Here is a 25,795-nt window from a genome sequence, read left to right as displayed (position 1 = left end):
ACCCTTGTGTGGAGGAGTGGAGGACCAGGCTATAGAAACTGAAGAGGCTACAGAGGTTGAGTTTGGAGGACAGACCATTCGAGGGTTCATCAACATATATATTCAAGTTCACTCAAATGAGAGCAGGAGTTGGGGTAGAGAGGAAGATTCTGAGCCAGATACTGAACTTTTTTTTTCTTTTAAATAGTGTTTTATTTTTTCCAGTTACATGTAAAGACAATTTTTAACATTCATTTTTTATAAAATTTCCAGTTGATTCTGAACTTCTTGAAAAAGGAATTGACCTCTCTGATTCTCAGTTTCCTCACCTGTAAAATGGGGACAATAATAGCATGTGCCTTGAAGACTCATTGTGAGGATCAAATGTAAAAAACACTTTGCAAACCTTAAAACACGATATAAATGTCAGTTGTTATTTTCCATGATTTAAAAAAAAATCTCTAAAAAAAGTGTATCTATGGCTTCTTTCATGGCATTGGATGCAGTTCACCCAGGCTTAGTAACATGAACTCATTGAGGGCAACTAGGTGCTTCCATAACCCTCTCCTTAATTATCTTGGGTTTCAGTTCTGTTAAGTACTCTTATTCTAAACTTGCCAGTCTGAAGATTGGTATTCTTAAAAGAAAGGACAGAGATGAATGGCAAATCACTTGTTCAGACTTTTCTCTATCAGTTATTAAATTTGTCCTGTCCGCCCTAAGTAGTATTCTGATACCTTCTCTGATGTACCTTCAATACCTATCCTAGCTGAATAAGCCCTTTCTGTCTTACTTAGCATTCATTGCTCATTCTAGCTTTATGGGTCCTGCCAGACAAGCCTACTTCTTTTTCTGATTATACATTTCCTGGAATATATCTTGTATGCCAGTCATCACTGGTAATGTGCTGCAGCTTACTTACTCACTATTTGTCATTCCACTAGCCTTTGGCTCACCCGTAATTTTCATTCTTCAGAATTTGTGGTGTTCTGTGATTTGTAGGCATATAACATCACTAAGAAAATATTAGGGTTAAAGAAATGAATCATTTTCAAAGAATAACTTTAAATCATTAAAAGTGCTATACGGTTCATCAGATTCTCTCTACCTTCTTTAATCAATATGTGACTGTGAAGATATGCTCTGCTATCCAATATCATTGGCTAGAGCCTGCTCGTTCATTTCACATATGCTTATAAAGTATGTTTTTAACATACATTTAAAAGCAGGCATGAGTTCATGGGACTATATGGGAAGAGGGAAGTCAAGTGCCTGCTGCTGTTATCACTCACCAGAGGGAAGATGTAAGATCTGGAGAAGAAGTTGGCAGATGAGAAGAAGGCACACATAGCAGCAAAATTCATCATTCATGTTCCAACCCAGAGAATTTAATGAAGTGTTCAATAACATTTGGTTATATCTTAATGATAATTTCAGGGAAGGAGCAGCTCATGCATTTGTACAGTATAATGTGGACCATTTTACTCCAGGGAAAATTAAAAATTTTAAAGAACAGGTATTAACAGATGGGCAGCTACGTGGTACAGTAGATAGAGTGGCAGACCTGGAGTCTGGAAGACTTATCTTCATGAGTTCAAATCTGGCCTCAGGCATTTTCTTTCTAGTTGTGTGACCCTGGGCAGGTCACCCTGCTTGCCTCAGTTCCTTATCTGTAAAATGAGCTGGACAAGGAAATGGCAAACCACTCTAGTATCTTGGCCAAGAAAACCCCAAATGGGATCAAAAAAGAGTCCAACATGACCAAAACGAATAGACAACAAGAGTTTGGTTAAAGCATGAGGTTTAGCTAATCAGTCTTCACTTTTCATTTCTGTTTCCTTGTGTTCCAAGAAGGTTGTAAATCACATTGGTAGAAAGCCTTTTATTTCTTAAACTGAAGAGAGGTGAATCCTCAGGTTTTTGGTTAAGAAAAAACTAGTGTACAAAAGCTATCTTTACTTGCAGTAACCCAATATAGATGTCTTTTGTGGAGTGGATGACTCTTTTTTTAATTCACCAGATTCTCTTTAATGGGGTCCTTAATGGTCATTTCTAGTTTGCAGTATTTAATTGTATGTGTTGCTCAAAAAAATTCTCTCTCTTTCTCCCCTTCCATATATGTAAGATTGAATTTAGAGAAGTACTTTCCATATTACTTCTGTTTAAACCTTTCAAGGTAATTATTCAGCTAACTTTGTGTTTAAACATTTTTTTAAACAAGGTCAAGATCTAATGTTTGAGATTTTGAAATTAAACAAATGTACTTTAGAACTCTTTAATATCTTCTTTCCTGTCACAGTTAATCATTTGATGGATTCAATCTATCCTCAAGTTACTTTTTATCATACAACCACAAATGTGTATAATAAGGCAAAGTATAATACAAGATGTCCCAAAAGTCTGGGTGCCATTTTGAGCTACTAAAGTTTAAAAGTTTTTAAACTATAGTTTTAACCTGTATCTATAACCTTATATTCATGCCTATGTCTCAGTTTTCTTTTTCCTTGGATTGAAATGTACTAAAAGTAAATGTGACATTAAAATGCAAATTTCTCATTTATTTAAAAGTCACTAGAAAGTTAAAAAAAAAAGTGGGCATAAGGTTGTTAGTTGTTGATATCCCCCTAGTCACATTCTTTTGAAAGTAATACCGTTCCTCTATGCCTAAAGGGCTATAAAAACGTGCATACTCTTTGACCCAGTAATACCCCTTCTAGGGCTGTATCCCAAAGAGATCATACAAATAGGAAAGGACCCACATGTACAAAAATATTTATAGCAGCTCTTTCTGTGGTGGCAAAGAAATGGAAACTGAGGGGATTCCCCTCAATTGGGGAATGGCTGAACAAGTTGTGGTATATGAATGTAATGGAATACTATTTTGCTACAAGAAATGATGAGCAGGAGGACTTGATTTACATGAACTGATGCTGAGTGAGGGGAGCAGAACCAGAACATTGTACACAATTTTTACAGCCACATTGTTTGATGACAAACTTTGATAGACTTGGCTGTTATTGGTGATACAAGGTTCTAAGACAACTCCAAAAGACTCGTGATGGAAAATGCTATCCACATCCAGAGGAGGAATTACGGAGTCTGAAAGCAGAGATCGAAGCATACTATTTGCGCTCTCTCTCTCTCTCTCTCTCGTTTTGTTTCTTTCTCATAGTTCATTACATTGGTTATAATTCTTCTTTGCAACATGACTAATGTGAAAATATGTTTAATATGAATGTATATATAGATCAGATTGCATGCTATCTTGAGGAGGGGGGAGGGAAGAGAGGGGGAGAAAATTTAAAGCTCAAAAGCTTATGGAACTGCATGTTGTAAACTAAAAATAAATTAATTAATTGGAAAAAAAAGAAAATAATACCATTCCTAATTTTTTGCCTATTCATCTGTAATGTATGTTCTTTTCTCTTTTTGAGATCTTGAAAATTGATTTCTCATTTCTCCAAAAATTGTTTTGCCTCCAGAATGGGTTTCTCCTATCTGTTTTTATCCTGATCCAACCTGTCCGCCTAACTACATCTTCTTTTTCCCACTTAATAGCATTTTATTTTTTCCAATTACATGTAAGGATAGTTTTCAACATTCATTTTTATAAGATTTTGAATTCCAAATTTTTCTCCTACCCTCCCTTTCTCCCCTCCCCCCTCCCCAAGGTAGCAAGCAATCTGATATAGCTTATATGTGAACAATCATGTTAAAAGATATTTGCACATTAGTCATGCTGTAAAAAGAAGAATCAGAACAAAAGGGAAAAAACATGAGAAAGGAAAAAAAAAACAAAAAAAAAGGAAAAATAGTCTGCTTCGATCTGCATTCAGACTCCATAGTTCTTTCTCTGGATGTAGATAGCATTTTCCATCTTAAGTCTTTTGGAATTATCTTGGATCATTGTGTTGCTGAGAAAAGCTAAGTCTGTCATAGTCGGTCATCGAACAATGTTGCTGTTACTGTGTACAATATTCTCCTGGTTCTGCTCACTTCACTCAGCATCAGTTCATGTAAGTGTTTTCAGGTTTTTCTGAAATCTGCCTGCTCATTATTTCTTGTAGACCAATAGTATTCCATTACATTCATATACATTTAGCCATTCCCCAATTGGTGAGCATCTCCTCAATTTCCAATTCTTGTCCATCACAAAAAGAACTGCTATAAATATTTTTGTACATGTGGGTCCTTTTCCCTTTTTTATGATCTCTTTGGGATACAGACCTAGTAGTGGTATTGTTAGGTCAAAGGGTATGCACAATTTTATAGCCCTTTGGGCATAGTTCCAAATTCCTCTCCAGAATGGTTGGATCAGTTCGTTACTCCACCAACAGTGCCTTAGTGTTCTAATTTTCCCACATCTTCAACATTTATCATTTTCCTTTTCTGTCATATTAGCCAATCTGATAGGTATGAAGTATTACCTCAGAGTTGTTTTGATCCGCATTTCTCTAATCAGTAGTGATTTAGAGATTTTAGTGATTTAGATTTTTCATATGACTATAAACAGCTTTAATTTCTTCATCTAAAAACTGCCTATTCATATCCTCTGACCATTTATCAATTGGGGAATGACTTGTATTCTTATAAATTTGACTCAGTTCTCTATATATTTTTAGAGATTTTTTTATTTTTTATTTTTATTTTTTATATTTTTTATTATTTATTTTTAGAGATGAAGCCTTTATCAGAAATGTTGGGTATAAACTATATCTTCTTAAAATGCTTTATTCACTTCCTCATCCATTGTCATGGATGATGAGAATCGATTGTCATAAACATAATCATAAATCTGTTCCATTTGCTCTATTTGTTATCCTCTTTCAGTTTCATCTTCCCATGGTCTTAGGTTTGTTGGGTCCAAACTTTCTGCACATGCCTTTTCCCTTCCACTGCTTTTTCCTGTTTTCTAAGGTGATATTGTAAATAATCTTTAGTAATATTCTCCTGTAATGTTTTGGAAACAAGTTTGTCCCTTAAAATGGTGAATCACTTTGCTACTAGTCTCACTACCTGTCAAGAAAAGCAACTATTTGCTGGGTAGGGCAGTTTCTGGGTATCTTTGGCATGCTGATGCAACACTTGTTTTCAATGGATGAAACTTTTCTATGATATGGTGATGGTCAAAGTCAATGTCTTTACCTTTGTTGCCCATTTTTCAGAGTCGTTGCTTGTTCAAATAGGTAATATTTGAACTGTTATAACTGCATATAGTATATTTCCATATTATCCTTTCTGCCCCTTGAGGGTTGATTTTCTTTTTTAAAAAATTGATGTGACTACATAGACTACTGATTCAAAAATTACTTCCACACCATTAACAACTTCCTGTTTTTTAAGATATAGCAAATTCTTTCTTTAAATACTATTCCATGTTTATTATGACCAGAACCTTTTGAGTACTTTCTTGAAAAAAAAAGTATTAATGATCTATAAATGAGTCTTTTGAGTAGTCTATAAACCTTTAAGCTCTTTCATTTCTGAATCCGACCTATATTTTTGAACATTCTTTTCCTCTCCTCCAATAAACCCTCCTTAATATTCAAGTTATCTAATATCAAGGTATAAATTGACTTGGATTGTAGAGTTTTAGTAGAGTTCATAGGATTTCAAGCAGCAACGGACCTTAGAGATCATGTCACCCAACCCTTTAATCCTATATTTGAAGAAATTTAGACTTAGCAAAGTTAGGTGACTATTCAGTCAAGCAGTTAGCAGTTAGCACAGACAGAACTTGAAACCCAGATCATGATTCCAAATCTATGGTTCATTCTACTGCAGCACTGTTTGGTCAGGTTTGTCGTAGAATTTACCTACTTTTTTGTGATTTCTGGTTTTATTTATAGTGAGAAATCTCAATATTTATATAATCCATTTCTTTTCTAATTGCAATTTGGAAAACTGTCTGGCATTTAGAATTCCAACAGTCAAATTAACATTTATAAGTGATCTTGAAACTTTGTGATGTTTAGCTTTCTCTATCCCATTTCTCTGTCAGAGTCACTGTGAAAATGGAAGGGGAGACACGGAGAACTGAGTGATATTCTGTGTTTTTCTTTGTTTCATGGATTGACATAGCCAAATAATTCATCACCTAGTAGTTAACCTACTGACGATGACCTTTTCTATAGTTATCCAGACTGGTCCTAGGATAATAGACAGCCTTGTCACTAGGATCATGTAGGAAGCTTTTCTAACTGGATAGCATCTATGAGCTTGCACTCCACTGGCATAACTTTCAATAATAATAATAATAATGATAATTTATATAGTGCTTTACATGTTATCTCATTTGAGCTTCATGAAAACTGTGTGTAAGTAGGTACTACAGGCATTATTATCCCATGTTTTATAGATGAGGAAACTGAGACCCATAGAGACTAAATGACTCACCCATGGTCATATAGCTTTGTTGTTGTTGTTCAGTCGTTTCAGTCATGTCTAACTCTTCATGACCCCATTTGGGATTTTCTGGTGTTTTCCATTTCCTTCTCCAGTTCATTTTACAGATGAAGAAACTGGGGTAAACAGGGTTAAGTGACTTACCCTGGGTCACATAGCTAGTAAGTGTCAGAGGCCAGATTTGAACTCAGGAAGGTGAGTCCTCCTGACTCCAGGCTAGGTACCCCATTGTGCCACCCAAGCCACCTGATCACATAGCTAGTAAGTGTCAGTATCTGAGGCACAGTTTTAATCTGGGGCTTCCTGACTCCAAGTTTAATGTTCTGTTCATTTCACCATACTGCCTTTCAAAAAGACAGAGTGAGGCATCAAAGCAGGACTTTTGTGATATACATGACTATATCTTAATTTATAGACCTACTCCACCACCCCTTTTCTGTAGTCTATTCTTTTTTTTTTAATAAAAGATAACCTTCTTGAAAGCAGATACTACAGTGGAGAAAGCACTAGAACTGGAATCAGGGGACCTGGGTTTAAATCCTGACTACTACTTACTGGCTACGTGACTTTAGCTCTTGATGCTTCAGTTTATTCATCTGCAAAATAAAGTAAAATGATCTCTAAGGCACCTTCTAGTTCTAAATCCTGTAAACCAAATGTCATTATGGTAAACATAGTATAAAATATATGATTCGGCTATAAGATAGAAACTTCATTGTGTTATGCCATAGTAAAGTGATTTTTAAGATTTCAGTTGATCAGACAACTAAAATTGTCTGCCTGAATGGCAGCTCCATTTTTGGTGTATCCAGCAGTTATTGTAATTAGATGACAAAATACAAGTCATTACCACCGCTGTCTATTAACATCTCATTCTTCTGGCTCATTTCTCCAGTAGGTATAGGGACAATTGGTCTCCTCTCATTCTTTCCTACCCATATACTCTTCTATCCCTCTTCCTCCAGGTTTGCAAATAGCTCAGACAAGTAGCAGAAGGATAGCATCCCCAGTCACTGTTACAAATGGAAAACTTGCTAGACTTAAGTCGAGTCTTGGTGGCAAGGCTTGGCTCTACAAATTTAGTACCTTTGTGACTTTGGGCTACTCAATAAACTTCTCTGATCTTCATTGTCCTCATTTGTAAAATAAGGAGGTTGGAGGGGGGGGTGGAGCCAAAATGGCAGCTGGAAATCAGGGTCTTCCCTGAAGCTCTCCCCCAGGACCTCCAAACACCTATAAAAAATGACTCTAAACAAATTCTAGAACTGCAGAACCCATGAAATAGCAGAGGGAAGCAGGGATCCAGCCCAAGATAGCCTGGATGGTCACTGGGTAAGGTCTATCGCATGGAGCTGGGAGCAAAGCAGAGCAGAGCCCAGCGTGGGCTGTGCTAAGACCAACCAGACCAGGAGATAGACAGAACACGCCCTAGCACCCTGAATCAGTGAGCTGCAGCAGTTACCAGACTTCTCAACCCACAAACACCAAAGACAACAGAGAAGGTTAGTGGGAAAAAACTGCAGGGACAGAGTGAAAGGAGTTCAGCCACCACCCTGGGAGCAGTGGAGGTGGTGCAGCTACAGAACTACAGCTGCAGTTGCTTCTGGCCCCAGGCCCACCTGGTGGGAGGAATTAAGTGGCAGATCAGAGCAGGAGTGCAGAACCTGCTTATATCTGAGTTGCAGTTCGGGTTGGCGGTTCTTGGGGGAGGAGGAATGCTGCTGTGGCAGAGCTTGCTGTGTAGAAGTAGCTCTTAAAACAGCAGTGCAGCCCCTCAAGCTTGGGACAAAGTACTCTCTACTCTACAAGCAGTCATACCCTGATGAAAAACTCAAGGGTCAAGTAGTTGGCTAGGAACATGGCCAGGCAGCGAAAACAGACTCAGATTCAGACTCAGACTTTGGAATCTTTCTTTGGTGACAAAGAAGACCGAAACATACAGACAGAAGAAGTCAACAAAGTCAAAGAGCCTACAATCAAAAGCCTCCAAGAAAAACATGAATTGGTCTCAGGCCATGAAAGAGCTCAAAAAGGATTTGGAAAAGCAAGTTAGAGAAGTAGAGGAAAAATTGGGAAGAATAATGAGAGTGATGCAAGAAAACCATGAAAAACAAGTCAATGACTTGCTAAAGGAAATCCAAAAAAATACTGAAGAAAGTAATGCCTTAAAAATAGACTGACTCAAATGGACCTCCTTTTCCATTTGGCTAATTCTGCCTTTCAAGGAATTCTTCTCCTCATTGGCTTTTTGGAGACAGAGACAGAGAGAGACAGAGGGCATAGGATGAGTTGAATATGAAGGGATGATATCTAAAAAAATAAAATCAAATTAAGGGATGAGAGAGGAATATATTGAGAGATGGAGGAAGGGACAGATAGAATGGGGTAAATTATCTCACATAAAAGTGGCAAGTAAAAGCAGTTCTGCAGGAGGGGAAGAGGGGGAAAGTGAGGGGGAATGAGTGAATCTTGCTGTCATCGGATTTGACCTGAGGAAGGAATAACATACACACTCAAATGGGTATCTTACCCCACAGGAAAGAAGGAGGAAGGATATAAAAAAGGGGGGATGATAGAAGGGAGGGCAGATAGGGAGAGGAGGTAATCAAAAGCAAACACTTTCAAAAAGGGATAGGGTCAAGGGAGAAAATTGGATAAAGGGGGATAGGATAGGAAAGAGCAAAATATAGTTAGTCTTTCACAACATGAGTATTGTGGAAGGGGTTTACATAATGATACACATGTGGCCTATGTTGAATTGCTTGCCTTCTTAGGGAGGGTGGGTGGGGAGGGAAGAGGGGAGAGAATTTGCAACTCAAAGTTTTAAAAGCAGATGTTCAAAAAAAAAGTTTTGCATGCAACTAGGAAATAAGATACACAGGCAATGGGGCATAGAAATCTATCTTGCCCTATAAGAAAGTACGGGAAAAGGGGATGGGGCGGGGAGATGGGTGACAGAAGGGAGGGCTGACTGGGGAACAGGGCAATCAGAATATATGCCATCTTGGAGTGGGGGGGAGGGTGGAAATGGGGAGAAAATTTGTAATTCAAACTCTTGTGAAAATCAATGCTGAAAACTAAAAATATTAAATAAATAAAAAAAGACTTAGGAAAAAAAGAATTAAAAAAATAAGGAGGTTGGACTAGATAATCTCTAAGGTCCTTTTTGCTCGATATCTGTGATCCTAGTTCAGCGGAAGAGTCAGGTGGAGGGAGTAGTTGGTCATTTATTATTTGGATTAGATGTGACAAGAAAAGTAGGATAGCAAGAATAAGAACTTTTCATCAGGCAGAAGATAGGATGGGAAGTTTGATGGATACTGACAGTCATATTCTGACAATGGTTTAGTCAGCTTATAGGAATAAACCATTTTGACCATAAAGGAAAGACCATTCTTTCTGTTCTTCATTTATTACTTTACTACTTCATTTACTTGAGTCAAATCATATGGAAAAACCAATTTAGAGAGGCAGGCGAATAGCCCCTTTTTAAAAGGTTCTGTTATGGAGAGTCATGCTGAGTCTAGGAAGACAGATAAACCTTTACTTTCTTCCATTGTAACCACTTCCAATGTTTATCTTTTTTTTTTTTGCTGCGGAAAGGTTTTTATTTGTCACCAGTGGGTATGACTCTTAATGTGGGGGGGGGGGGGGGCTAGAGTGATAGGAGAGGGTGAGCATCCCCCTGTAGGGGGCAGCATCCCTGCTTAGGTGTCACAACCTGAATGCATGAAGGGTCATAACACCTTTTGCAGGCTCTGATGGGATCCACCCTGGAGAGGCTTTGGATCCCACCATCATAAAGATGCCATCCCTTACTTTAGGACACTCTCTGTCTTCTTTCACACCAGTCTTTTGCCCTGGCAGAGCCCTTTGGGCAGCTCACCAGTGGGTAACTATGGGGTAGGGCAAAGGGGGTTTAAAGGGGTTGTTCAGAGAAGGGAAAGAAGGCACTCATTTGTACTGAGCTGAGGAAGGGGCCTGTCTTATTTTCAGTGGGTCACTGGGCTTCCAAAGCCTCTTACTTCAGATGAGCTAAGGCAGAGGGGTTCACTGTGGAGTCATGGGAAATTCCAGGACCAGGGTTCTCCTGAGGAACAGATCTGAGAGGTTCAGTAACCTGACTTAAAAGCTGATTTTCCTCTGTGGGTTGGGATTGGAAAACATTAATATTGGAAAATGAGTATTCAGTAGAGCAAGGAGCTAGGGTATGGAGGTGGGTGTCTATACCTGTCTCTGATCTCATGCACACCTAGGCACCAAACCCCTGAAAATACATCTCTGTGTGTAGGCATTCTGATGTCTGCCCGTGCACCCACACACATTCTCTGAATAGCAGCATCTTGTGGAGCAGGGTCTCAGGCAGACAGTATATTCTGGTTAGGGCTTTGGGCTGGGGCGATCCCTTCCCTGAACAGTATCCCTTTTCTACTCCCTGAAGACAGCAGTTACTTCTGCCAGTCTTCAGCAGTCCTGTCTTGGCTGCCACGCTTCCGCAGATAGTCCAAGATGTCCACCTTGACTGTGCTGATTGTGGCCCGGTGGTACCAGCGCATGATGGGGACACCGTCTGGCCCCACCAGGAATTTCTCAAAATTCCAGTGGATGTCATGGACCTTCATGGGCTCCCAGAAGAGTTTGCTGGGTGTGCCCACAACTTCAGAGGGGGCAGGGCAGGAATTCTTCAGGAATGTGTAAAACTTCTGTTCCTTCTCTCCATTCACATCTCCTTTCTCAAATAGCTGGAAATTGGGCACAAAGCCTCCACCTGGGCGTACGTACTTGAGAGCAGGAAGGATTTCTGAGTTCTGTCCTGGTTCTTGTTGTCCAAATTGGTTGCTGGGGAATCCCAGGATAACAAAGCCAAGGGACTTAAATTCTTCCTGTAGTGCATTCAATTCAAGGTACTGGACCGTCAGGCCTCAGTAGGTGGCAACATTGACAAAGAGGACGTATTTGCCTGCATATTGCTTGAAAGGGATGTATTCATCACCGTCCATGGTGAGGGCCCCATACTCATAGATGGTACCCGTAATCCCTGGGTAGCAGTCCGTCTTCATCCTTTCCTGGCCCCGGATGGGCTGGACGAAGGCGGACAGGACGAGCGGGAGCAGCCAAGAGACCTGGAGGGTTCCTCCCGCCATGGCTACGACGAAGGGAAAGCCCAGGGACTGGGCCAATGTTTATCTTTTATCTTTCAATGACAATCTATTATTGGTTGACTACTGTCCTGGCTGAGTTTGAACTAGCATATGAACTTAGAATATGAATATCTCTTGTCTCTTTAACAAAAATTCTTCCATTTTCTTGCAGCAAACCACATTCCCTTAAAAATTAAAGGCTATATTGTTTGTTTAGCTAGCTGTGAGCAATTTTCCTATGTTCTTTAAGGTGTTTTGTTTTGTTTTTTTCTTAATGGACCTGTGATTTCATAGATGTAGGCGGCTTCCGACTACGAGGAACTAAAGAATCCTACCTCTCCGCAATTAGAATTGCCTGAGGCCACTGGGAGATTAAGTGACTTCCTGAGCTTCACACAGTTAGTACATAGTATATGTCAGAGATATATACTACCATATACTACCACACCACCATGCTGTCTCTCCCTGTTTAAGGTTAGGCCTGTATCACACCATGTTGTCACTCTCTGTTTAAAGTTAGGCCTGTATCACACTGTAACTAATTTGTACATAACATTCGTCCTTTTACCTATGTGCTTTTCATAATTTAAGATGAATTAGATTGAAAAAGACTCCTCTGAAAGATAATAATACTTTTACAAAACAACATAGTGAGTGGGGAAGGGTTCTATTTTGAAAATAAAATTCCTTTTTTTTTTTGTAGAAACTGGAATGTAAGTAGCTGTTTCATTAATTTAGGGTGAAAAATCAGATGAATTAATAAAGGAGAATGAGAAGTTAGAGAAGCTAAGTAGAGCAGCCTCATGTCTTAAGTAAATAGGAGGTCAATTGGAAATGAAGGGAAAGAACGCAAAAGGGAGCTACTTACATGGTGGAGGTCAGAATGCTGTTAGGGTGAAGGAGGTTGAGAATGGCTGCTACAGATAGGGAATGAGATTACAAATCGAAGAGCTTAAAAAAAGGATTGTCAAGCAGTACTGAAGATCTAACAATTTTTTCTTTTTTAAATTTTCTTTTAAAATAAGTTTTTATTATTGCCTTCTTTTTTCACATCATCATAGTTTCCCCTAGCATTCCTTTCCTTCTCCCTCCCAGAGAGCCATCCCATACAGCAAATAGTATTTTTTAAAGACAAAGGAAAAAAAAAAGGAAAAAATAAGTACAAGCAATTAATAGGTTGAAAAAGTCCAAAAATATGTGTAATGTGCATCCCCCATGGGTGGTCACCACCACAAAAGGGTAGGTTGGGGCAGTCCTCTCAGACCTCTTCATTCAAGTCAATAATTCAATTAAACAGTCATTAATTAAGCCACTCCTCTGTGCCAGGCACTGTGCTCAACACTGGGGATACAATTAAGAAAAAGACAGTTCCTGCCCTCAAGGGGCTTACTATCTAAAGGGGAAAGACAACATGCAAAAGGAAGCTGGAAAGCAAAGGGACTGGGGAGACAGACCCCAAGCAGTACCAGTGTGGGGAGGCATCAATTCTTTAGCGTTCGAACCAAGCAGAGTACAGGTGGATAGTGGAGAGTAAGCTGCAGAGTCCAAATCCAGCCTTCTACAAAGGAAATCTTTGGAAAGAGATTAGTGCTCCACCACTAGCCCTCCAAGTCAGAGGAGAGAGGAGGCTTAGGGAGGTGTAGAGTATCTAAAGCTGAGTTAAACATCATGTTGATGAGATTTCAGGGGACCACCTTATCCAGGGTGGGAGATCATGCTCCTTGGAGGTCAAACCAAGCAGACCTCCACATAGAAAGTGGAAAGTCGCACATGATCTTTGTAATTCTGCTTCATTCATATTTTATTATTTGTGCGTATGGTTGTTCTTTCCATTGAACATTGTTGTACTTGTGTTTATTGTTTTCTCAGCTCTACTTGATTCTCTCAGCATCAGTTCATGTAGATCTTTCTATGCTTCTCTGTATTTATCACATAATATCATTTCTTACAGTACAATAATATTTCATTACAGTCATATACCACAATTTGTTTAGCCATTTCCCAGTCAGTGGGTGTCTTTGTTCCCAATTCTTTGCTCTCACAAAAAGTATTGTTATAAATATTGCATATTATTATTATAAATAGGAAGACTTTCTTCTTACCAATTAGCATATGAGCCCATTAATGGAGTCTCTGGTTCAAAGATGATGAGGTTTGAGGGGGAGGAGTCAGAGACCCCCCAAAGACCAGAGTACAGGAGAGGGTCATCTAGAATGAATTCACAGACTCAAGCATTCTTTAAGTCAAGGTGGCAAGGGTTTATTGTAATGCCAATATAGCAGGCAGAGCTCCTTAAGGAACTTGCCACTTAACAGAAATGATGCTAAAGCATATAGGAAAAGTAGTAGATTATTTAGCAGATATGCTAATTAGGTGATAACTTACAACCTTGCTCATAGCATCATTCACTACTAGAAACCAGGGGAAGGGGTTTCTCATGGGTATATTTTTGGTCTGTTATGTCTGTAGCAAGATAGCTTTGAGAGTTGTGACTATAGCTTGACCTCTGGATTGAATATGATAACTTTGGGAATCAATACATGATAATTCTGTGGTTACAAGATAGTCTTGTTTTTATAAGAGAATTTCTTCAGAAGTCAGCTTGTTCTTGTGATGGGGAAAAATAGTTTGTTTTACTGGGGACCCACTTATGAGTAATTGTGAGGAAAGGTAGTTTATGGGGGCCACTCATGAATTATTGCTAGGCATAGTGTCCTTGGTCTGGGAAGAAAACTGTCAGGGATAGTGTTTTGAGGCTAGGGAGAAATGTGATCTTGGAATTGGGGACCAAGCACAAGCACCCAAGCACCCCATTAAAAGAGACTAAAAATAATTTTAAATTGTTTCCCAAAATGACTGTATCATTTCATAATTCTACCAGCAATGTATTCATGTGCCTGTCATTCTACAACTCCTCTAACATTAACTATTACACATTTTCATCATCTTTGCCGATTTTCAGGGTATAAGGTAAAATCCCAGGGCCTTCACATAGAGTCTCAAGATTTGGAAGAAACGTCAGAGGCTATCTAGTGTGTTCTTGACCCAGCCTAATTCACAAGTGGTCATCTAGGGCCCTTTGAACTCATTACATGTAGACCACTCCCCCAAAACAATATTCTATTTTGGGAATAGCTCTAGGTCTTTCCTTAGGTTTAAACAAAATTGGCCTCCCTGTATCTTTCACCCTTTAGTCATACTTTTATCCTTCAGAGTCAAGGAAAATGAGCTTAAACATGACAGGCCTTCGGTCATTCGAAATTAGCTGTTATACTCCCATCTGCCTCAACAAGGTTTCTCTTCTATAGGCTAAATAGCCCCAGTTCCATCAACCTGTACTTATATGACAAAGTTTTAAGTTCTATCTCCATCTTAATCTCCAACTTTGGATGTTTTTATTCTTATCACATTAATGCCTTCTAGATATGGTTTGACTAGATCAGAATACAGAATTGTCTCTTCCATCATTCTCAACACCATATTTCAACCTAAGATCACATTAGTCTTTCACAGATTCTCCCTCCATTTCTGAGCCCACAGATTTATCAAAAGATTCTAGTTTTCTGGTTTTTGCTTTTTTTAAAAAAATACAAGATGTGGGGGGTGGGATGTCTTCACAAAGTCTTTCTCTAATGACTCATTATTTGGAGGTAACCCTTGGGTTCTTTAAGGTTCTTCTAAGCTGGAAAGACTTTGACCATGAGTCTCAGCAATAGATGGAGCCTGCTATCAAAGGACCAGTCTAGAAAAGAACAAGAGACTCATCCCCAGTTTGGCCACATGTAATGAATTCTTCATCCACGGCAACCCTAGAAACACAAAATAAATGAAAAATGTGTATTGCCAAGATTACACCATGTATTTTGACAGGCACCCCATTCAGTGTGTGTGTGTGTGTGTGTGTGTGTGTGTGTGTGTGTGTGTTGGACAGACACTGCAAACAGATACCAAACAAGACTCAGAATTGAATTGGATTGTAAGCCAGATTGCATTTGGAGAATTGTGCAGCACTTTCGAGTTTCTTGTTCCTGCAAAAGGCTCTCATATTGTTTATTCCTCTATTGACACCATATAGACAACCTGGAAGGGTGGATATAATAATGGCTTTGCAGTAAGGAAGTCTTGGGTACAAATCCTGTGAGGTTTACTAGCTGTGTGAATACGGGAAGTAAACAGCCACGGTCGCCTTTGTAAGACAATGACTAAATCATAGGTGGGTTGCAATTTTAATTCGTCAAAGGAATTTTCATGCAGATAATTCCATGCCTCCCTTCCACCTTAAAAATCTCCAGTGGCTCCCTCTGCCTTTGGAGACATCTGTTTGACATTTAAAACCCATCACAATCTGGTTTGAGCCTCCTACCTTTCCAGGTTTCTCATACATTATTTCTCTTCCCTCACTTTAACTTCCAGCCAAATTAGCCTTCTTCCTTGATCCTCCTCCATAACATTGCATTTTTTGTCTCTGCAGTCCTCCATGTTCAGGCTGTCCTACATGCTTGGAATGCACCCCCTCAACTTCCTCCTAGAATTCCCAACATCCTTAAAAATTCAACTCAAATGTTACTTCCAGCACTTAAAATTATCCCATGCTGCATAGGATAGACAATCAATAAATGTGATTTAAATAGACAAGAAAACTGCAGCCAAAGGAAATGAGTCTCTTGCTTAGTTCATTGCTTTTCTCCTACATCAAAAATTCTTCATCACAAGAATTTAACAACACTTTCATCCAAAAATCAATCAAATCAATCAAGAATTTATTAAGCATCTACTCTGTGCCAGGTATTGTGCTAGGTGCTAGAGATACAAAGATAAAGGAATTTGTATTCAACAGAAGTATATACAAAATAAGTATACACACACACGTGTGTGTGTATACAATATATTTCTTAAGTTCCTTTCTTCTTACTTTCTACAGTCTGGCTTCACACCTCATCATTTAACCAAAACTTTTCCCTCCAGAATTCCTCTTTCTTCATGACTCCACTTGGAAATGGGGTCATTTCTGGGCCAAGATAATGGAGTGGTTTGCCATTTCCTTCTCCAGTTCATTTTATCAATGAGGAAACTGAGGCAAACAGGGTTTGCCCGAGTCACATAGCCAGTAAATGGCTGAGACTGGATTTGAACTTGGGAATTTGAGTCTTCCTGACTCCAGACTGGGCACTCTATCCACTGCACCACCTATTTGCCCCCCAAAGTTACTAATGGTCTCTTAATTGCCAAATCTAATGGCCCTTTCTCAGTCCTCATCCTTCTTGACCTCTCTGTAGCCTTTGACACTGTTGGTCATCCCCTTCTCCTTGATACTCTCTTTTCTCTAGGTTTTAGTGATACTTTTCTCTCATGGTTCTCCTCCCACATGTCTCACCACTCCTTCTCAGTCTCCTTTGCTGGATCTACATCATGCTCTGTCTACCTTGGACCCTCTTCTCTTCTCCCTCTATACTATTTCACTTGGTGATTTCATCAGTTCCCATGGATTCAGTTATCATTCTCTATACTGTTGATTCTCAAATTTACTTATCCACCCGTAACCTCTCTGCTGACTTCCCATCTCCAAGTGCCTATTGGACATCTCTCACTGGACATCCTATAGCCATCTTAAATTCAGTATATCCAAAACTGAACTCATTATCTTTCCTCCTAAATGTTCCTATCTTCCTAACTTCCCTATGACTGTTGAGGACATCACCATTCACCCAGTCATACAGGTTTGCAACCTAGGGGGCATCCTCAACTTGTTCTCTCTCACCCCATGTAGCCATTCTATTACCAAGCCCTGTTGATTTTACCTTCATCACGTCTCTCTCATATGATGTCTTCTCTCCTCAGACACTGCCACCATCCTGGTGCAGGACCTTATCACCTCACACCTGTATTATTGCAGCATCCTGCTGGTTGGTCTCTCTCTGTCTCAAATCTTTCCCTACTCCAGTTCCTTCTCCACTCAGCTATCAAAATGATCTCCCTAAATCTCATCTCTCTTTCTGTCTTTCTCTCTCTCCCTCTCTCTCTCTCTCTCTCTCTCTCTCTCTCTCTCTCTCTCTCTCACACACACACACACACACACAGACACACACACACACACACACACACACACACACACACACACACCATTGAATAAATTGCAATGGCTCCCTATCACCTCCAGGATCAAATGTAAAATCTTCTAATTAGTATTCAAAGCCCTTCATAAGCTGCCCTCCCTCCACCTTTCTAGTCTTCTTATGCTTTATTCTCATCCCCATACACTCTGTGATCCAGTGACACTGGTTCCTAGTTGTTCCTTGAACAAGATATTCCATTTCCCAACTCTGGGCATTTTCACTGGCTGCTCCACCCATGCATAGAATTTTCTCCCTCCTCATCTCTGCTACCTAAATATCAATAAAACAGAAGATTGTGCTAAAAAAATTTTCCTAAGGATATAAACTCCTTGAGGGCAGGAATTAGATCTCATTTTTATCTTTATAAACCTAGTACATAGAACAGTTTCTCAAAGCTAGTGGGTGCTTAATAAGTGCTTGTTGATTGATAAGTAAATACAAAATTTATACAACATAATTTAGTATTTGGGAGTGTGCTCTAGTAACTGAGGAGATCAGGATAGTTGTAACAATAATGCTGCTGCAGCTGCTGTGGGGGTGTAAGACCAATAAAACCAGCACACAGGAGGGCTGGTAGCACAGGTTCTTTGATCTGCTTTTTTAATAAAAGCAACACCATTCACTTAGTTCAGGGGAAAAATCAACACCTTGAACTTCAGAGAAAATACAAACAGAAATTATAAGCAGAAATTATATAAATGGAGCAAATATCACAAATCAGCAGACATGTCTTCTAACTGTCTGTCCATAGCAATATATACATAGTTACCAGCTTTGCCCAGGATTACTGTGTCAGATGCAGAATTTGAACCCAGCTTTTTCAGCCTCCAAGGCTAGCCCTCCATTCTCTATGTCAATCTCATGCATTTATTCAGAATAATTCAATTCAAATAATATCTTAGGATCACAGATTTGGAGCTAGAGGTCACCTAGCTGGTAGGTGGTACAGTGGACGGAGTGCTGGACATTTCATCAGAAAGACCTGAGTTCAAATTTGACCTCAGACACTTACTAGCTGTATGACCTAGCCCTTAGAACAGTTCCTAGCATATAGTAGGTGCTTAGTAAATACTTCCTGATTGATAGATTGACCCCTGGGCAAGTCACTTGACCTCTGTTTGCCCCACTTTCTTAAACTGCAAACTGTAAATAATAACACCAACTACCTTCCAGGATTGTTACAAGGATCAAATGAAATAATATTTGTAAAGCACTTAACACAGCACCTGGCACATAGTAGATGCTATATAAAGCTTATTCCCTTCTCCTTCACTTTCCCCCACCTAGCTTTTTACAGCTTTTTTAATTCTTGTTTTAGAGATGAGAAAACTGGGTTCAAGAGAAGTTACTTGACTTACTCTATATCTGTATATCAGATAGTTAATGATAGTGGTGGGATTTGAACCCTGACTAGTACTCTTTCCATTGTAGAATCATAGAATTTTGGGGCTGGAAAGAACCCTAGAGGTCAATTAAATTTGCCACCTTATTTTAAAGATAGGAAACTATAACCTAGAAAAGTTAAGGGATTTTTTCCAAGCTTATACAGCTAGTTTATGAAAGAACCAGGATTAGAACCCAGCCGCTCTAATTTCCTACAGACACGGTGCATCACAACATCTTACCTATATTATCCTTATTTTCATTAGGAGGAAGGAAGGAAAGGAAGAAAAAAAAAAGCATTTATACATGCCTACTATGTGCCAGGCACTATGCTATGCACTTCACAAATATCATCTTATTTGATGCTCACAAGAACTCGGGTAGGTAGATGCTATTTTCCCCATTTTACAGTTGAGGAAACTGAGGCAAACAGCAGTTAAGTGACTTGCCCAGGGTCACCGAGTATCTAAGACTAGATTTAAATTTGGGTTAAATTCCTGACTCCAGGCCCAGCATACTATCCAGTGTGCCACCCAACTGCCTCTATAAAGGACCTGTTGTCAAGAAGATGGGTCTATTACTGTTCTGATCACTCACTACGAGGAAGGGTAATGAAACTAGGAGGGCCAAAGTCTTTCAAGAAAGGTCCCAAAGCCCTCGGGCCCTGGCAGAGAAAGTAGCCACCTAATATTCTGCTGTCATGTTGTGTGTGCTATGTTAAGCCTTTTATAACTTGTCCTGTTCTTCAAAGACCTAGGAGTTTTCAGGGAGATATGCTCTCCTTTTATGCCAGGGCCTATGCTGTGAATGATGCACTTGTTTCTAAATGTTGACCTTCAATTCACAATTTATCTATACATTTTTACTTTTTAAAAAACTCTAGAAATGCACCTACCTCATTATACTAATGTCTCAATCGTCCATCTTCTGTAGCAGCACAGACTATGGCAATATGACCCCCTGCCCCTCCCAACTGAGCTTTAAGAACTAAGGTCTGTTATAGGCTATGCTCTTTAAAGTTGTATCTAATATGTGTGCTGTAAATTGGGGATATTTTACTATATTTCACTCCCTGGTAGCCTAGTGGGGAGGTGGAGTAGGAGATGGTGGGCAACTACCTGGAGTATTCAAGGGGCACCAGGATTTCTCACTCATTCATTCACTTGTTCATTCAAAAAACACTTATTAAGAATATACCAGAAAGCTCATCAAAGGTGTTTGTCAGTATCATGGAAGATCACCAGTGCAAAGTTCAAATAAAGACATAATTCATATGGATTGAAAAGTTCATTAGGTACTCCTGCAGCTGGGTGGTGCAGTGTGGATAGAGCTGTAGGCCTGGACTCAGAAAGACTCATCTTCCTGAGTTGAAATCAGACCAGAGGCATTTACTAGCTGTGTGACCCTGGGCAAGTCACTTAACCCTGTTTGCCTCAGTTTCCTCATCTGTAAAATGAGCTGGAGAAAAAAATGGCACACCATTCCAATATCTTTGCCAAGAAAACCCCCAATAGGGTCACGAAGAATAAGACAAGACTGAAATGACTGAACAACAACACTTTGGGGATGATGCATTGTGCTGGTTATATCAAGCCCAGAAGCACTAAAAAGCCAATTCAGTGAAATATATGGCAGTTCAAAAGACACTGGCTTAGTCATCTGCGCTGAGAGAAAAGAAAAAGTAGATAAACATGCATATTGTCTGGGTTAGGATATGAAGTTGGATGGGAAACCCATAGAATGAGTCCATAAGTACATATATGTTGAACGTGCATTGTAGATAGTAGGGAGTAACAATAGTAGAGAGAAAAACCCACCTGATGCTTTAGAAAAATCACTTTGGCAGCTGTATAGAGGATGGATTGGAGTGGGAAGGGACTTGAGACAGTCTCAAGAGAGCAGAAAGAAAGGGACATAACCAAAAGATGGTGTAGAGAAAGAAACAACTTGACCTTTCTAGGCTTCCATTTCCTCACTTCTAAAATAAGAGTATGGGACTAAATGATCTCTAAAGTCCCTTTCAATTCTGAATCTACAATATTACGCTTCTTTGAAGATGTGAACACAGGTAAATATATGACAAACTTGAATATGTTGAACTGTGGAAGAGGAAAAATAAAATTAAATGTTATGGAGGCTATGATAGGGGAAGAAATCACTTCCTGAAGGAGTTGGGAGTTTTGCAAGGAAGAGATGGCATTTGATCTGGGTTTTAAAGGATGAGTAAGATTTATCGATCAACCAACAAAGCATTTGTTAAGCATATGCTATGTGCCAGGCATTGTGCTAAGCATAGGGAATCTATTTTCCTGGGAGAATGTACCATGTACACTGTATGTCTATGATACAACCTTTCTGGAATAGTCCGCCATTTTACATTTACATTTTATGTGTTGGGTCTTGTGGGCAACTTGGGTTCTAGGGGTAAACTTATAGGTGAATGCTCTTACTCTTATAGCCCATGAGCTCCCACTGCTGTGATTCCCATTAATAATCATGCCAGTAAATTTAATTAGATTTTTAGCAAAGACATTTACTAACATAATATAATAAGAACAACTGGAATAAAACATGCCTCAAAAAAATCTGGGATACACTCTCACACAGGCACAGACACATCCTTGGGGAAAGTAGGGTCATACTTAAAGTACAGTGGTAATAAGTCACATCTGTAACAATGACAACTTACAACTCCTGATACTTTCAGGCCTAGAAGTTCTTTTTTCCCCCACAGAGTCCATACATAGCTCTGCTTAGGTGAGGCATCTCTGCTAGTAGGACATTGAGCTCAGCCCCCAGGCTCTGCTCCTTATTCGAGTTCATAGATAGTATTCTTCTGTACTGAGAAGGGTCACATCCCTTGAAACCGGTATACACGGGCAGAGTGGCTGACCTGAGTTCAAAGACGGCCTCAAATACTAACTATGTGACCCTGGGCAAATTGCTCAACCTCTGTTTGCCTCAGTTTCCTCATCTGTAAAACGGGAGTGATAACAGCACCTATGTCCCGAGGGTTCCTGACACTTACTGCTGAATCAGTAACCCTGATGATGTGGACAGTTGAGGAGAGGGGGTCTTGCTGCCCTATAGTTCTTGTGGAACCTACTCATGGTACATTTGAAGAAGTCCACCTCCACAAAGTACTCTTCAAATTTATGTGTTGAGGAGACAGCATGTAAATAAGTAGGACATATATTATACGCAGAATGTAAAAAGAAGGTAAATTTAACAGGAGGACTGAATTGGGGGTAGGAGGATGGGAGGGAAACTGAGATTGCCTCCTACAGAAGGGTAACATTTGAACTGAATCTTGAAAGCAACCAGGGATGTCGAGAGGTAGAGATGAGGAGAGAGAGTATTCCAGTGGTTGAGAAAATTCAGTGGTTGAAGTGGAATCTTCCGCCACTAAATAACTTGTTGCTTTTATATATAGGCCCAAGGAGCATAACTGGTTTTCTCAAACAATCACAAGATATCTCCTGTGTGGTGCTGGTTGTCTTAATCCAATGGCCAAGGTCCTATAATTCTCTCAAATTGATTAAGTACTCATTCACACATTGTGTTAGGGTTGTGGGGAAAATTCCTTCACACCTACTTAATACTTTGTGATCACATTGAGGCCCTTCTGATCATATCAATTGAGATGGGGGAGGGAAATTCCCTCTGTTACACATAGGAAATAAATGCAAGGTAATTTTTTAGGGGAACCACCAAAGGCCACGTGTGGGAAGGGGTGTTTACTCTCCTCTCTCTGAGTTTTCAAGACAATGCTATCTCTTATTTCTCTTCCTCCCTGCCTGACCCCTCCTTCTAAGTGTCCTTTGCTGTGTCTTTATTATGCTTGTCACTCCACTCACTGTGGGTATCCCATAAGTCTCTGTCCTGGGCCCTTCTCTCTAGACTATCTCCATAGGTAATCTCCCATGGGCAGTTATCAGATTTATGCAGATGATTACCGTATCTATTTTATTCAGCCCTAGTTTCTTTTCTGAGCTCCACCCCCATATCTCCAACTACATGTTGGATATTTTAAACCAGGTATGATGTAAGCATCTTAAACTCAACACATCCAAAACAGAACTCATTATCTTTCCCCTAAAACATACCCCTCTTCCACATTTTTCTATTATTATTAAGGGCAACCCCATTCTCCCAGTCACCCAGGTTTGTAATCTTGTCATCCTGACATCCTTGACTCTCCAAACGTATACAATACACGTGCCCAATTAGCTGCTCCATCTTGTCATTTCTGTCTTCACAATACCTCTTGAATATTTCTATTCATATATGTTCAGTTGTTTCAGTCATGTCCAGTTCTTCATGATTCCATTTGGGGTTTTCTTGGCAGAGATACTGGAGTGGTTTACCATTTCCTTCTCCCGCTCATTTTACCAATAAGGAAACTGAGGCAAACAGGGTTAAGTGACTCGCCCAGGGTCACACAGCTGGTGGTGTCTGAGGCCAGGTTTGAACTCAGGAAAATGAGTCTTCTTGACTCCAGGCTTGGCACTGCATCCATTGTACCACCAAGCTTCGTCTCACATAGCCATCACTCTAATTTAGGCCCTCATTGCAGTTCCAATAGCTTTCTAATTGGTCCCTTTGCCTCAATTCTTTCCCTGTTCCAGTCTCTTCACACATCTCCTAAAGTGATTTTCTTAAAGCTTGGGTCTCCTCTTGCCATTCCCCTGCTCAGTAAACTCCTCCACAAGTTTGAGTCTAGCAATATATTGGCACGCTTGCTCTTCTTTGTGCCCAATGCTCCAGGTCCTCCTCCTTTGTACTGGCTGTGGGCTCCCTAGACAGGGAATAGTCCCCCTCCTCCCCTCCACCTGTTGACACCCCTGTCTTCTTTCAAGATTTCATTTCAAATGTTACCCTTCTGCAGGAGGTCTTCCCAGCTTGGCCAACTAAAAAGTGTCTAAAGGAGAGTGAGGTATAATAAATCTGGAAAGGGAGGGCTTTAAGTGCCAAACCGAGGTGTCAGTGTTTGATCCTACAGGCTTCTAAGTATAGAACAGGGAAGCGGCATAGTCAGCCCTGCTTTAGGAAGCTCACTTTGGCCACTCTGTGGAGTATGGTATGGAAGGGGAAGAGAGTTGAGGCTGAAAGACCAATTAAGTGCTTATTGAAGTACTTGAGGAGAGAGGTGATGAAGGCCTTGACTAGAATGATGGCCTTGTGAATGGAGAAAATGGAAAGGATGTGAGAAATATTTTGGAGGTAGATTCAACAACAGTTAACAAAAGGTTAGCTATGTGGGGTAAGGGAGAATGAAGAGTTAAGAATGACTACAAGGTTGTAAGCTTGGGTGACTGGAAATATAGTGGTGCCTTGAAAGAAATAAAGAAATGTGAAAGAGGAATAATTTTTTCAGGGAGGGGAGAAGGGAAGAGAATAAGTTCTGTTTTGAAAATGTTGAGTTTGAAATGTCTATGAGGATATCCAGTTTGACATTGTTGGTGCTGTAAGAGTGGAGTTCAGGAGAGAAACTAGGGTTGGAGACAGAGATCTGGTAGTCATTGGCTCAGAGATGATAATTGAACCCATTGGAGCTGATGAAGTAGGTCACCAAGTACCAGAATGTAGAGTGAAAAGACGAGAGGGTCCAGAGCAGAACCTGAGGACACCCTCAGGGGTGTGCTAGAACCAGCTCTATCTGGCTTCAAATGGCTCTTGATTATTAGATTTTCAGTGTGAGCATTTATACCTTCAAAATCTGCCACAAATCAGGGCTTGATTTATTTTTATATTGATTATCTAGACTTAAGAAAGTGGTGGAGAAAATGTTAATAATTCAAATTAAACTTAGAAGTGCGCCCTGAGTACATCACACACACACACACACAGAGCTGATTGTTAAACATTTACTAACATGCCACTGGGTACACACATAGGTAAGGTATCAATAGATGGAAAGTATGGATGGAAAAGAAATTCTAGCATGAAAAAAGATACAGTTGATAAAGTACCTGACGTGTTCAGGAAATACCTAATAGTCTACCTTGTCTGCGGTATGGTACTATTGATAGGGAGAGATAAGGCTGAAAGATTATAAGATTATAAACCTTTCACATCCCTCATGATCTTTCAAGTTTCCTATATTTCCTGTATTTCTTGGCCAAGAATTCAGGATATTTTGTATTTGTTTTTCACAGTACCGAAAATAATTTTTGGTATTTACACAGGCTTATCTTCTGATAGAATTTTAGAATTGGAAGGGACCTTAAAAATCATCTGTTCCAAAACAGCTTATTTTATAGACGGAAAAAGTGAGATCTGATCAGTTACCAACTCATCAGAATTTGAATCAGAAACTAAACATCTCATCCAACCCATACCTGAATAAGAGTATCTCTTCTTCAAATATCTCCATTTTGATTTGATGGTACCAGTATCTTCCCAGGAACTAAGGTTCACAGCCTTATGATCATCCTTCCCAATTCCCTGACTCCTGTATCCAAATCGCCAACTTGTTTAACTTGTGGATCATCTATAAAACAGATCAGTTTTAACCTCAAGTTATTTGAGCATCTGGCATGCAAGAATGATTCTGGTGAAGGGAAGAGATCACACCAGCTAAACCCCCTGAGAAAGGAGTACCTTGGAAGAGAGGAGAGAACTTTGGCTTCAGTCTTTATTTCTTCTCCATCTCTCTTGGCCTGAGGATGACTTTGTGAGCTTTGAATGTTCACAGTATTTTGTACTTCCCATCTTCCAATCAGTATCCTAGCATCATCCTTTGGGAGAACAGTGGATGGCAGCAATGTCTGA

General features: G+C 39.7%; 1 protein-coding gene and 1 pseudogene across 1 annotated transcript in view; one reads left to right on the top strand and one right to left on the bottom strand.

Moving 5' to 3' along the window:
* EDARADD (EDAR associated death domain) overlaps positions 1 to 25,795 on the top strand; it is a 98,367-nt gene that overhangs the window by 46,039 nt on the left and 26,533 nt on the right. The window lies entirely within an intron of this gene.
* Positions 10,766 to 11,531, bottom strand: LOC118847481 (annotated as a pseudogene).

This window comes from Trichosurus vulpecula, chromosome 4, assembly GCF_011100635.1.
Source record: "Trichosurus vulpecula isolate mTriVul1 chromosome 4, mTriVul1.pri, whole genome shotgun sequence".
NCBI lineage: Eukaryota > Metazoa > Chordata > Mammalia > Diprotodontia > Phalangeridae > Trichosurus > Trichosurus vulpecula.
The sequence above is the reverse complement of the archived record's forward strand: the minus strand, read 5'-3'. Positions and strand labels throughout refer to the sequence as shown.